This window comes from Clupea harengus, chromosome 1, assembly GCF_900700415.2.
Source record: "Clupea harengus chromosome 1, Ch_v2.0.2, whole genome shotgun sequence".
Taxonomy (NCBI): domain Eukaryota; kingdom Metazoa; phylum Chordata; class Actinopteri; order Clupeiformes; family Clupeidae; genus Clupea; species Clupea harengus.
Genome location: NC_045152.1, coordinates 14,769,654 through 14,782,025, shown reverse-complemented (window position 1 = coordinate 14,782,025; position 12,372 = coordinate 14,769,654).

Sequence of the window (12,372 nt, the reverse complement as noted above, 5' to 3'; positions counted from 1 at the left end):
AACTAGCATGAACCTGCCCCTGACAGGACAGTGTCCTAGACTGTCTAGCTAGCTATCTTAACTGTGTTAATTACCGGCATGCGTGTGTTATCGGCAAACGTTCACGTTGTCATGCCAATCCATTAATAAACGTATGTATACTTGTGCATATCGATTGGAACTTCGTAAATGAAGTTTAGAAAAAAACTTCTTCTTTACATGTTCTTACTGCGTTCGAGAATGAGGTAAATCTCTTTACATATCGTGTATCATAGCGGCAGCGACAGGGGACAGAGGAGGAAACAGTCTGACAATCTGACCGTTTAGGCTACTGGGCTGATTAACTGAAACACGGAGCTGCCGGTAGCCCTGCCCATTGGAAACAGCATGTGAACCAAACCACTTTGAGGAATAGGGGGAACATGATTTTTCAACACTTAAAAAACACATTTTTTTTTAACGTCTATAATTAGCACCGCTTGTGTCGTCGTATTTTTATTTAAAATTTTTTTTGTTTTCAATGATTGTTGGGGGGGACAACTTTATGGTGGGGGGGACACGTCCCCCCCCGTCCCCCCGGGATCTCCGCCTATGGCTGTATGCTGTTTAGAAATCAGCAGCTGAAAGGAGTGGGTCCTGTCCTGCTTGTGAGAGAGACCAGGTGCACCAGTCAACATGAGCTTTGCCATCTGTGTGTGTGCGCTATCCGCAGCGATGCTGATGATGGGTAAGACCTCCTAAAGTTGGTTCAGGCAGATTCCTGCACACACACTGGATGTAATATCACTTTCACTACTTTGTGCCATTCTACTGGAACTAATATTTCATTCTTTTTCTTTGACAGGTGAATTCACAATGGCACAAGGTAGGCAATGAATTTAGAATTATTTAGCAATGAATGGAATGAAGCAACACCTTCAACCTTTTAATGTTTTCTGACTTACGCCTTAGGCCCCAGCTTTGCGTTTTTTCACAATACAATAAACACAATAGGTATGCAAAGCTATAAGTCACCTTAAAATCATCTTAAGACATGAACCATGAACCATGCATTTTATAACAAATAATAATGCAGTAAGTAAATAGACAAGTTAACAGTCTTGTGTAATCACTCTACACAGATAATGTTATTCTTAAAACTAGAAAGTAATTTGAAAGAACAATCTGATAGTGTGCAAACTCTATTGGCATTTCAGGGGTTATTTTCCTCTGACAGACTTCATTGTATTAACAGAGAATAGACAATTAACAACTAACATCCACCATAATCAACATCCACTCCTCACAATCAGGAAAGGTAGTTTTAAATGAAGAAAAGTATCTCCTATAAACTGGCCATCAATAATTCTTTCTAGATGAACTTGTATTATGGGATAGATGCAGTCCAAACAGTAAACTGCCTTTGAAAGTTTTAATCGTAAGTCACTGTTTGCTGCAAAATGATCTTGCACTGTGTGTCGCCTCCTTTGCTCTCTGAGAACAAACAAAACAACAGAAATGCTCACCTGCTGGCACAGATCCAGATTTTACCCTCATCTCATTTTACCTGCTGTGACTACGTTCACTATGAAGCCATACAGAGGGAGACAGGAAGCATGACCCATGTTCAAATCTGATTACTCAAATAGAAGTTACAAATATTCAAACTAATACTGTCCTTAAATAGTTAGAATAGAATACTAATACTGTCCTTAAATAGTTACAATAGAAGTTGAACCTTTGGACACTAATACTGTACTTAAATAGTTACAATAGAAGTTGCACCTTTGGACATTAATACGGTCCTTAAATAGTTACAATAGAATACTAATACCGTCCTTAAATAGTTACAATAGAAGTTACAAATATTCACACGATAAAATTTCAATCGTTTCCTTTTTTAAATGAACTAAACTGTAACATAACACAAACACCATCATAATGTACACAAAGCTATAGTTTAGTTCAAACCACCTGCTGAATAGTCTGGGCAGCTGGTCGGATTGACAGGTGTGTTTATCTGCTGAATAGTCTGGGCAGCTGGTCGGAATGACAGGTGTGTTTATCTGCTGAATAGTCTGGGCAGCTGGTCGGATTGACAGGTGTGTTTATCTGCTGAATAGTCTGGGCAGCTAGTCGGATTGACAGGTGTGTTTATCTGTCCTTCAGATGACCATACTCCAGAGATGGAAATTTGTTTTTTATTTTCTAATTATTGTAACTGACTTTTCTAAGTTTGTCTTACTTTAATGAAAAAAATAGCAACTAATAAACATATCCCCATAAAATTATTAATTTAATATTCATTCACTTAAGGTTACTATTTATTTTCCCTCCTTCCATCACACTACACAACACTTAAAATGCACAGAAACAGAACTTTAACACTCTTTTAACATTTAAACTTGAGCAAACTGAACTTTAACAATCACACACACCTCTCTCTCCCTCCCTCGCTTCAAAATCTCTCCTCGTCAGAATCTGAATCAGATTCCATTTTCTCCTGACTTTCCTTGTATGATGCAGATCGCCTCCTTGTATAATGCAGATCACCTCCTTGTGGAATTTGGAGGCTTTGTGGTCCTTGAAAGCCAAGTTTAAGTTTAGTGCCCACAATAAAGCTGTTTGTCTTGCTGCGGGTGAAGCCTCCGCTCTTCCACACTTCTCTTTGAAAAATCACCTTTAAACTTTTGGTTCATGAACTTGAGTTGTCTCCTCTTGCGTTGGCCTACTGACAGCCTCTGTCTTTACACCTACGATAAAGCCATATTGAAATTAAAATAGTCTGTTAGATTAGGCTATTCTTTTTTGTAAATGAATGAATGATTGACTGACAAGGAAGTGCACTATGGCTTTGAATTTCATATCCAATCAAATTGGCAGTTAGTGGCCCGAACCTTACTCTGATTGGTTGAGATGCAGGAGATGTAGCTAACTTTTACCTAACAGCTAGTAAGTAACAACACTATTTAGGTAGGCTGCCTGACGACCGAGTTGACGATTCAATAGCTTCAATTATGTTTGTTAAAGGGGTTTCCCCACCTACACTACCCCAGCAGATCATGCTGGAAGATAAAGCAATTAATGATCCTAAGGAAGTTTGTAATGCTTTCAATAATCATTTTATCCAATGCGGCACTTTGTTTGACCTTTCTAATTTCCCTGATGTACGGATGGAGTGCTAGATAACTTCACTGATGATGCCAGGTCACTGGGAACTGACCCAACCACTTCCTTCTCTTTTAGACCAATACAACAGCATGAAGTCCTCTCTGCTCTTTGTAATTCTAAATGTATGAGTGGGTGCAGACCAGTTAGACCCACGTCTCTTGAAGCTTGCTGCCCCCATTATAGCCAGACCCTTGACCCACATTTTTAATCTATCACTTTTTTTTCTGGCTACATTCCTAGCATGCTGGAAATCTGCATTAGTGGTGCCCCCTTCATAAAGGGTGGAGACCCAAATGATATGAACAATTATAGGCCCGATCTCCAGAATGCCTAGCCAAAAATGGTTGGAATCCTTTTGTAAATGAGCAAATTAGCTCTTTTCTATCTTTAAACTCAATTTTATGCCCTTTTCAATCAGGTTTCAGAGCTGGCCACAGTACCATTACTGCAACAATCCTTGTGGTAAATGACATTGTTTCTTGTCTACAGCAGAGGCTATGTTGTGTCGCTTTATTATTGACGTGTCGAAAGCTTTTTGATACAGTAAAACCATGAGATACTTTTTGGCAAACTGGACTCCCTGGGATTTGATGTCTCCCTCAGATGGTTCAAAAACTACTTCATGGGTAGAACACATGTATAGATGTTGCAGGCCTTACATCTGAGGCCTAGTGAATAAATTCTGGTGTCCCTCAGGGCTCTATTTTAGCCCCGTATTGGTTCTCACTTTACATATTAATATCTGTGACCATCTAGAACATTGCAAAGTCCATTTTTATGCAGCTGTTACAATTTTGTATGCCTCAGCGCCCTCTATAGATCAAGCAGTTTCAAACCTTCAACATGCTTTTGATTGTGTACAGGATTCCCTAAAGTCCCTCAAATTAGATGCTGAATGAATCTTAAGACTAAATTCATGATTTTCTCCAATGGTTAGAATAATGTCCCCCCCACCCATAGGATCATGCACCCGTTCTGGGACTAATATTGAGCAAGTTCCTTGCTATAAATACCTAGGTATCTGGCTAGATGATAGGCTGTCATTTAAATCACATGTTCTTGACCTAGCTAAGAAGGTTAAAATTAAACTGGGCGCTCTTTATAGAATAAGATCTTGTTTTACTTTTGAAAACTGTCAGTTCTTGACTATGGTGACTGTAGTGGCAAAAACAGTTTCGAGTTTTTTCCTTTAAACCCCTAGATCCTATTTCTATATCCTAGTTGATTTTACCACCATGGAGGAAGCAGGAGAAGCAATGTCAAGACTCGCAGTTCTGTCCAATAATCCAATACAAAGGGAGTTTGACCATCCAATGTTGCCGGTTTTATTGTAGAAAAATTGTCACAAAAAATAAGGATGCAATTGCAGTTTTAAAGTCCAAATAACTAAACGCTGCAACAAGCTGAACAGGCCCAAACGGAGACAGCGTGGTTCACGGCCTCAGCACTGAGGTCAATGACGGTAATTGCGCCCGCCTTCTCCCCGTCATGCGTGTCTGGCAGCCATTTCAAGGGTGGCACTGTCACCACCTATAGAGGGCGCACACTCACCTACACACCGGCCCCTAATTGTTCTCTATAGAATCAATTACTTAAATTAACATGAAAGGAGCCAAAAGAGGGGTCAATTTATCAATAAAGTAAATAAGCACTTAATGCTTTCAGAAGTATGTAATGCATAATGGTTTAGAGAAGGTATGAAATCATGTATACATTACATTCCTTTCTAATGTGATCAGGAACCCTGGTCACTCTTCAGACTCAAGGATTTGGCACAGCTTGGTTATGGGCCTCTCAAGGACTGAAGTCTTTGTCTTGAGCTTCACTGACCGCACTAGACCCCTTGCATCAGGTTTCGTCTCCAGCACTCTTCCTAATGGCCAGGACCCTCGAGGAGCAGTGGGGTCAACGACCAGGACAATGTCTCCGACACTAAGGTTCCTCTTTAGTGAAGTCCATTTCTGCCTCTCCTGCAGCAGCAGAAGATATTCTTTGGTCCACCTTTGCCAGAAAAGATCGGCCATGTACTGGACCTGTTTCCAGCGACGTCTGGCATAGATGTCGGACTTCAAGAAGGTTCCAGGGGGTAGGATTGGGTTGGCTTTCAATAGCAGGATGTGATTTGGGGTCAGTGGCTCTAAGTCATGTGGGTCTGAGGACACTGTGCAGAGAGGACGATTGTTCAGGATTGCCTCCACCTCGCAAAACAGCGTTTGGAGGCCTTCATCATCGATGGACTGTTGATGGAGAGTAGAGTTCAGCACCTGGCGGACAGATCTTATGAGCCTTTCCCAGGCTCCGCCATGGTGTGATGCTGATGGTGGATTGAAACTCCATTCGATTCCATCTGGAAGCAGAGCATCTTGGATTTTCCTCTCGTTCAGTGACTTCAGGGCCTTCTTGAGCTCTCCGTGTGCACCACCAGGTTCGTTCCATTATCAGACCTGATGTGCTTCACCTGGCCCCTCCTGCAGACGAATCTCCTCAAAGCATGAATGCATGAGTCTGTGTCAAGTGTAAAAGCAATTTCCAAATGAATAGCTCTACTAGACATGCATGTAAAAAGAACTCCATACCTTTTGATGGCAGTTCTCCCTCGTTTCACTTCAAACGGGCCAAAGTAGTCCAACCCGACATTGGTAAATGGAGGGAGGTCAGGTAGGATTCTTTCTAATGGCAAATCCGCCATCTTCTGTTCACTTGCCTTGCCCCTCGAACGTCGACACGACACATTTTGAGAGCACCTTCCTGGCAACTGAGTTGCCTTTTAAAATCCAGTACCTTTTCCGGAGCTCCGATAGCATGTGGTTTCTGCCATTGTGGCCACAGCGTTCATGGATGTGTCTTAAGAGCAGTATCGAGATGTGCGAGTCTTTGGGCAAGATGCAGGGGTGTTTGGTTTCCTCAGGCATTGCAGATTTGTGCAGTCGGCCACCTACTCTCAGAATGCCCTCGTCTAGGACAGGATCAAGCCTGCAGATCTTACTGCCCTTGTGCACTCTAGGTGGGATCATCTCCAGTGTTGCAATTTCAGCACCGAAGGCTTGTCCTTGGGTGTATATGACGACTGACCTTTCTGCCTCTGCAAGATCTTCAACAGTGAGGAGCTGCCCACCAAGGTAGGTCCTGAAATCTTCAATTTGTATCCTCACCTTTTTCCTGCTTGAGCGGGTGCTGACTTGAGACGAGGGCTGCTCCTTTCCTCTTTTCACAATCAGCATCAACATCTTTTTCAGTCTGAGAAACCATGCCACTGCTTTGAGTAGTCTCCTCCAGTCAGAAAAGAACGAAATAAGCTGGTCTGTGGGTGTCGCAGGGTTCACTACTGCTGCCAATACAGTAACACTTTTCCTGACCTCTGGATCGTCCTGTGACAGAGTCCAATACTTCCTCCACTGGCCAACTTTCCTTTGTGTTCCATAAGAATTCAGGGGCACGTATCCATCTCCTTTGCTCCATGAATCTTCCTGCATTCAATCCTCTGGATGAATCATCAGCAGGATTGTCCTTGCTGCTTACGTATCTCCATTGGGACAGGTCTGTATTGTCCCGAATCAGTGAGACCCTATTGGCTACATAGGTCTTATACCTTGCTCGGTCATTTGCAATGTACTTGAGCACTGTTTGGCTATCAGTCCAGAAACATGAAGGCTTTAGGTCAAGGTGTAACTCTCCTCTCAGCATTCTATCTACCTTCACCAGCAAAGCTGCAGCTGCCAGCTCCAGTCGTGGCACGTGATGTTCTTAAGGGGAAGAACTCTGGACTTTCCAAGGACCAAAGTGACGTGAATGACATCCTGCTGGTTTAACTGTCTGATGTAGCTGACTGAGCCATAGCCACTCTCACTGGCATCGGCGAAGTGGTGAAGCTCGGCATGGCTTGTCATTCCATAGCCCTTTGGTTTCAAACAGCGTGGCACACTGAAGCCTTTGATCCTATCCAGGCTGTTGGTCCATTCCATCCACTTTTCAGACACTGGCTGGGGCAAAGGCTTATCCTTTTTTCCATTTTCTTTCTTAGGCTCTGGCGGCGCTGTTCTGCAATTTGGCGATTGTTTGGCATACAGACATCAGCCTTTCTGAAGGGCAATTTCAGATTGTAATGTCCATCATTCAGAACTGCCTCATTGGCCATTTTCAGAAATCCTTTGTCCTCAATAGAAACTTCAGTTGTCTCTTCAGAGGCAACTTCAGAAAAATCCTGATTGTACTGTGAGATCAGAAGCTCCTCTAGCCTTGCCACTGAAATCCTATTCACCGTAACACTTTTTGCACTGCCAGTTCCACTTCTAAGTGGCCCATTTACAACCCACCCCAATAGTGTTCTAGCTGCATAAGGGCCCCCACTTTGGCTATCAACAACCTCCCACGGCTCTATCAGGGTTGGAGCATTTGTTCAATTAGCAGCTCTACCTTTGCATAATAGAGGGGATTTTGACTTTCACTTAAATACGCCCATTGGCGCTAAGTCACTCTGTCTTGGGATGTTGTTAGTGGTTACTGGCATTTCCTTCTGAGTGAAAGTGTCAGGAAGAGGTGAGAAGTTGTCGCTGTCCAATGCTGAAACTTCAATTCCTGAGACAACATGCGTGGGAACAGAATTTTCCTGATTCATTGTTCGTAGAAGAATTTGTGTTCTCCTTCCTTTGAGATTGAGACGTGTCATGAGCTCCTCTGAGCAGAAGGTAGCAGAAGACCCTGGATCCAGGAGAGCATACACTTGCAAGACTTGGCTGCCCTTTGCTGCCTTAACCTTAACTGGGACGATGGAAAAGCGCGCACTCTTGGGTCTCCGGCCCCTATATGACCACATAACTCTGCTGATGCACTGCCTAAAACACCAGAGGGTTTTTCTGCTTCTTTAGCTGTGCTGTCGTTAATCCCAATATGCAAGACGCTTGGGTGAGTTTTCTTGCAAACTTGACATGTGAGTCGCTTTTTGCACTCTTTACTAATGTGGCCTGCGGAGAGACATCCAAAGCATATGCCCTTGGTCTTTAAGAAACTGATCTTGTCTCTATGCATTTTCTTTGAGAAGTCTTTGGCACAAGTCCAATGTGTGCTTTGAGCTACAGAGGGGGCAAGATGGTTCAGGCTTTGTCTCTTTTTGGGCAAGAGCAATACTAGTGGCATAGCTACTGCCAGATGACTTTGAGGGCTGTGACAAAGTAGGGGCTCTAACCTTAGCTCTACTAGTTGACTGGTCTTGAAGGTCACCAAAAACTGGATCAGCTGCTATACGGGCTTGCTTTTCAATGAAAGAGACAAGATCTAAAATTCTTACCCTACGCTGGTGCCGTTCTTGGAGTTCATAAGCCTTGTTACGCCATTTCTCTTGAGCTTGAATGGCAACTGAGGGCAATGCTTCTCATGCTGGATATGGTGTCCAGTTCCTGCATGTAGTCCATTTCCTCCATAGCGTTGCAGGCAGCTCCTGAGAAACATGGCATAATCCTGCAGCATTTTGGAATCCTCAGATTTCATTTGAGTCCAGGATTGGACCTTTTCCCAAGTATGCACAAGATATCTTGTATCATTTCCAAAGTTTTCCTTCAGTAACTGCTTTGCTTTCTGATAGCCTCTATCTGGGGACATGTACTCACAACTTTTGACTAGTCTTTGTGCTTGGCCCTTAGTATACTGAATAAGAAATTGTAACCGGTCTCTATTGTTATCTGTTTTCTGTTCAATCATGTTTTCAAACGAGTGAATGAATGATTTGTACTCTAGAACTTGTCCGTCAAAGAGTGGGATATTTCCTTGAGGTAGTGTAGTCAAAAGTTGCTGTTTCATGAGCATCCTGGTCAATTCACTTTGATTCTCCAATACTTTGATCACATGATTGTCCTGCGGTGAGCTGGTTGAAGAGGGAATTTGCTGGTGTGTCACAGTGGACCGAGTGGCTTGATCTGAGCTAGCATAAGACTGGGAAATGACAGGGGGAATGGGAGAGGAATAGCTATGAGATGAGTGTTGGGCAGAGAGATGGCTATGTGATGAGGCATATCGGGCAGAGGGAAAGCTATGCGATGAGGGGTGTAGCTGTTGTGGCCTTATATCACTACTGATCCTGGGAAGGAAAATAGGCTTACTGTCTTGCCTATCTGTACCTAAATTAGGCAGCGGAAATTGAACATTGGCACCTGTCTTAGTTCTGACTGCTGGAGCAGTGCTATCATGAAGATGAAGCGAATAGTCTAGCCTTTTCTCCAGGTGTGCTTGTGATGCATCAGATGTGGCTTGAGCTGCTTCAGCACCTAATACAGGCATTTTAACAGAAGGCACAAGGTTAGATACAGCAGTGTTGGATTGCATGGGGTTAGACATATTACTTTCAGCTTCTTTTAGATAGTTGATTTTTTACAATAGCTGCTTCAATTTCTGCATCCAAATCCAATGTTTCCTTCTTTTTTCTTAACATTTCTTCCTGTGATTCTATTGCATGTTTCTCCTTTAATTTCGAAGCTTTGGCAATTAAAGCTAATCGTTCTGCTTCTGCATTGATACGCAATGATGAAGACGCTCTAGACGACCTAGACGACCTACTGGACACAACTGATAGCACATCGGTGTTATCAACGTTTGCATTGGTGTTCGTGCCTGCATCATGTTCATCATTTCCACAATCAGACTCAGCCAGAGGCTCTGGCTCTTCCGTTTGTACAGCAGAAGACGTTGCTTTACCTAAGCTAGGCTCATGAGGGTTTTCTATTTGTGAAATCCATTAATTCACATTTGCAATAAAATAATTTATCTCCGCTGATCGCGGCTTACAGCACTTCTCGTCATCATCTTTGCGTGATTCCTCATCCAAGCACTGAACGTAAGTTGAATTCGAAGTGTTAAACTCTTCAAAGACTTCATAAAACTTAATCATGTTTCCTTTCACTTCATCAAGGGATTCTTTGTCAATCATCAAATTGTTCACAATATTCATTCTCCTTGTTACATGAGACATTTTTCCCGATCTAGTTGCGCGCAAACGCGCGGCCTGTTCACTCATTGTTAGAACAGCCACTTCGGCCTCGTCGTCAGACATTGTACTCAAAAAATAAACTTCCAAAAATAACGAAAAATATTTATCTTCTTTCTCTTAATTCAAATGTATCCAACGTTCAAAACAGTTCATATAATTTCCAAGAAGTATCTTCCAAAAGTTTCTTCTTGTTTCATACACTCAAAGTAGGCCGTGTATCCACTCATTCAATTGTTTGGCCACGTCGGCATTAACTTCCAAAAATAATTATCACAGTTCATTAATGCTAAATTTTTCCATGAAAACTTGTTTCTTAATTATTCCAATATTGTTTGTCAACGAAAAATCCATCAAAAGAATGATATCTTCAAGCACATACCTCCGTTGAAGAGTTCCTTTGTTTCAAGTTCACCATGCGTTAGGCCGACATTCCTGTGTCCAGCTTGCGTGAATATCTTCGGGGGAAATCCAAGCAACGTCATTGACGAATTGTAGTGGCAAAAACAGTTTCGAGTTTTTTCCTTTAAACCCCTAGATCCTATTTCTATATCCTAGTTGATTTTACCACCATGGAGGAAGCAGGAGAAGCAATGTCAAGACTCGCAGTTCTGTCCAATAATCCAATACAAAGGGAGTTTGACCATCCAATGTTGCCGGTTTTATTGTAGAAAAATTGTCACAAAAAATAAGGATGCAATTGCAGTTTTAAAGTCCAAATAACTAAACGCTGCAACAAGCTGAACAGGCCCAAACGGAGACAGCGTGGTTCACGGCCTCAGCACTGAGGTCAATGACGGTAATTGCGCCCGCCTTCTCCCCGTCATGCGTGTCTGGCAGCCATTTCAAGGGTGGCACTGTCACCACCTATAGAGGGCGCACACTCACAATTCCACAAAAAGGGAAAAAATCAATAAATCATTCCAAATACAAAAAACTTAAATGCGGCTCCTACAGTGACATTGTTTACATGTATGCTGCACCCTCTACCTTAAAACTCCTGGACTCTGTTTACCATAGTGCTATTCGCTTTGTTACAGGAGACGCTTTCAGGACCCACCACTGTAACTTATACAAGAATGTTGGTTGGTCCCCTCTAGCAGACAAGAGGGAAAAACACTGTCTTTTATTTGTTTATAAAGCCTTAGTGGGAAAACTACCTAATTATCTCATGTCACTTTTAAAATTGAAATCCAGCTTTCATAACACACGGTCACAGAGCCTCATCTCCCTTGAAATCCCCCTTACAAAAACTAATATAGGTAAAATAGCTTTTAAGTTCTTTGCTTCCCATAAATTTAAGAGCCTTTTAGATGCTAAGGATGTGCCTCAATGCTGTTGTTTTAAATGATTCTCTGATTTTTTTTTTTTACTTTGTTATTTTTTTTTATACTTAATTTCTGAGTTGTTTAATGTGTTTTATTTATTTATTTTGTCTGTTTTGTTTTGGTTTGTTTATTTATTGTTCTTCTATATTATGTAGCCTCAATCAGGGCATTGCTGAAAAAGAGCCCTGTGCTCAGTCAATTCTCCCTGAATAAACAATGATGATGATGAAAATACAACGGGAATAATGGTTGAGTCGGGCACAAAGATGGCGGCAGGCTTCACGGAAGTGACGTCTTTGGTACCCATGAATAGGCTATTTAAACTTGCCTTTGTTTTGTTTTGTGAGAGCCACCGTTTAATAAGACGTAAGTCTTGGAGCTCTCACATGGACTGGATACTTTAGTCCTTTTTATGTTTAGTCGACTATTGCTTAATTCTTTGGGGCTATGATGCCCATTTATTTTCCTTAGCGAAACGTTTAGCTTTAGTATTATTGCTATTGTTTTACCGCCTTTGGCCTTATTTGGGTTTAATAAAATGCCCATCTCCTTAACCATCTTGAACCTCCTGAGTCCTCCATGAGTTTTACATCTTGCGAAGCTATCCCGACCGCTAACACCCCCTTTTATCTATTTAATTCAAAAAGGCAGAAACCCCTCAGCAATCATATTTCACAATGTGTGAATAATCTGTCTCATTAAATAAACCAACCAATCAGTCAGCTGGTCTGACTGGTTTTCTATCTGTCCATCCATACGTCTGTCCTTCCACTATTCCTATTAGTGAAACTTCACTGGGTGTCACTACATTACGTCATAAAGACACTGAATCCAACTGGTCATACTTGTCCCCTGTGAGAACACTGTCGAATCAAACATTATATTTTCTATACACACATAAGGTACATCAGTGACATGCAACATTTGTAACCACTTCATTTA